Here is a 3,258-nt window from a genome sequence, read left to right as displayed (position 1 = left end):
CAGGACAGAATATTACTTTTTTCTTTATCTTAGTACTCTGACGGGCAAAACAATTTTATTTAATTATGTTTTTACTCACCTGTCTTTGATTCATAGCGAGGTCATACTATTTGTAAATATTCATTCACCATCCATTTCTTGTCAGTGATTTCATGACCATTGCCCGTTCTTCTATTAGATTCTTGGTATTTCCCTTATTAATTTGTATTATCTTCATATATTAAGGATATATTGGTCTGTACTTTGTAGTAGCTATTATTTTAAATTGTTTATTCTTTAATGTACAGAATTATTTTTTACTGTTGTGTAGTTATGTGTATTCATCATTGCCTTTGTGATTTCTTCCACTGTGTTTTACTTTCACATGCAGCTATCAAATAGTTTTTCCTAAAATGTCTCCTAGTTATGTTTTGGATTTCACATTGAATTTTTTCATTTTGGTGTGTGGTGTAAAGTTTTTTTAAAACTTTTTTAAAAAAATCAGTTTCTTCAACAGTAATAATTAGTACAAAATTTTTTATTGGGAAAAGACAGTCATGAAGATGCATGCTACAGAAGCAAAGGTTATGCAAACTGCTTCTGCATATGAAGGAAAATGCAGAGAAAATGAAAGAACTTCCAAGCTGGTAAATAAGAACCAAATGAAATAATTTCTCATTTCCTCTATATGTGCCTGTAACAAGGGATGAGAGAACTAATAAAGTTGATTACAAGTAGCCAGAAAGGATTTTTAATGTTCTGGGCTTATCTAGGTAGTTCTGGGCCCCCTAATGAAGATTTAAAGTGACTTAGAAAAAGTTATTTTTAATCAAAGAGCTGTATAAAACAAGAACTAAATTAGCATACATTAAATAAAGCTAACTACAAGGCAAAAATACACCAACATAAAAAAAAGAGAGAGGGCTTCCCTGGTGGGGCAGTGGTTGAGCGTCCGCCTGCCGATGCAGGGGACACGGGTTTGTGCCCCGGTCCGGGAAGATCCCACATGCCGCAGAGTGGCTGGGCCCATGAGCCATGGCCGCTGAGCCTGCACGTCCAGAACCTGTGCTCCGCAACGGGAGAGGCCACAACAGTGAGAGGCCCGCGTACCGCCAAAAAAAAAAAAAAAAAAAAAATAGAGAGAAAGGAAAGAAGACTCTTACCCTCCAAATTTGAAAATCTAAAGATTAATTATGACAATAACATTCCAATTTATCTTATCCCAGTAAGAGAGGAATTGCAGAACACCTTTAGGAAAATGAGTAAACATGCCATAGACCGGGAAAATATATTTGCAATCTGACAGAGGACATGTATTCAGGATACATAAAGAACTCTGACAAATACACAATAAAAAGACAAACAACTTAATTTTAAAAATAAGCAAGAGATTTGAATAGACCCTTTACAAAAGGATAGATGAATGGCTATTAAATACATGAAAATTGTCCAACACTTGTCATCAGGGAAATGGAAATGAAAATCTCGATGAGATAACATTTCACACCTACTTGAAAGGCTCTGAAGTACAAAAGACAATGTCAAATGTCGGTAGGGATGTGGAGCAACTGAAACTTGTATGTATTACTGGTGAAAATGAAAATGGTGGAATCACCTTGGAGACCTACTTGGAAGTTTCTTAGAAAGTTAAGCATAAACTTAGCACATGACCTGTCAATCCCACTACTAGTCCATTTCTACCCAATCCTCATCACTCCCATGTTGCTCTCCCTTCTCCCAAATCTTCCATGTCTTTATTTTACTATTTTCATCTTCCTTCTAGTGCCTTTTTTTCCATCCCAAATGAATTCTCCCTAATTCACCATAAAGAGTCATTTCTTCCACACTCATTCTAGGATGATATAAAATAAGAATGATTTAGAATTAGCTGTGTATTTTGCCAAAATAAGATGGCAACTATATTTTTGAAATCTATAAATGTTAGTTATATGTCAAGAGTAACAATAAGAATGGAACATATACCAAAATAAAAGAGACAATATTTAGATTAAAAATTTTTTTCATGTATAAATAATTCACAGCCTTCAACAATAGAAAGAAAATTACATCATAGTCATTTGAAAAGTTCATTTATTATATACCAATATACACTTTCTGTAATAAAAAAGCCTCCCAATACATTGAACCATCTTATAAATGAAATAAGAAAATAAAGTTTTCATCTGTTTATAAATGGGGCTAAATTAACCAGTACAAGATGCCATATGTATGTCTGTCCTGCAGTCTATGAGATCTATGATCCTGAAAAAGGCCATGAGAAAAAAATGGTGCTTTATTATTTGGCACTGTAGTATTGCTCTTGAATATTTATATAATTAAACATGTTGATATTTTCAAGTCAGTCATTTCAAATGTAAAGCATTCAAAATATATACAGATTTTACAGTTTTTCAATTTTTTGGATCAATCTTTGTTATTTACATTTAAATACATTCAGACCAAACATTTTTTTAACACTCAGAAGGTACCTTTTTTCACTTTCTATTTTGATACACTCTTTAGATGAATGAAAATAGAAATATATCTTAAAAATGCTATTTGGCAAATTTTTTCCAATAATAGTAAGTCAGAAGTTATGATAGTTTCTAGTAATGCTCAATTTCCTTAACAAAGTGCACCATTTTACAGTATTATGACTCTAGAAAATAATACAGAAGACAAATATATATTTACTTAAGGCACATTCCAGCAAAAACTATTGAAATATGATTTAATTTTATCATACTTATATATACCTATATTTCATACTTGGCTGTACTAAAATATACAATAAATGTGCTTGATACTGATTGAGAAACAAAAAAGGAGCAAACTCCAGAAATTCTAGGCAATGAATACTTAATTTTAAATCCATTTCATGAAACTATGTTGTAGAAGTGAGTGAGAATTTGCATCTCTTTGTAATGTTAGCATTTTTATTTTTATAGAAAATGGCTCAACATTGTATTAAATAGCAAATGAATGTCAGCAAATACCTGTGCAAGCTAAAATAAATGAAATCCTATTTTAGACCTGCTAAATTAAAAGAACAACCTTAGTATTGATAATTATTTGCAAATAGGGAACTTATTTTCTTCTAGATGATTACGATAATATTGTAAACATTGAAGAAGAGCATTACTGAACTATATAACTCAGATTTCAAATTTAAAATACCCCCAATAAACAGATACATACACATGGATTTTTGAGCCCATCAAATTAATTCCCTACTCCCACCCCCAATAATATAAATGTTTGACTGTGAAGAGAGAAAAC

Source organism: Mesoplodon densirostris, chromosome 11, assembly GCF_025265405.1.
Source record: "Mesoplodon densirostris isolate mMesDen1 chromosome 11, mMesDen1 primary haplotype, whole genome shotgun sequence".
In the NCBI taxonomy this organism is placed as follows: domain Eukaryota; kingdom Metazoa; phylum Chordata; class Mammalia; order Artiodactyla; family Ziphiidae; genus Mesoplodon; species Mesoplodon densirostris.
Note: the sequence above shows the minus strand (reverse complement) of the source record.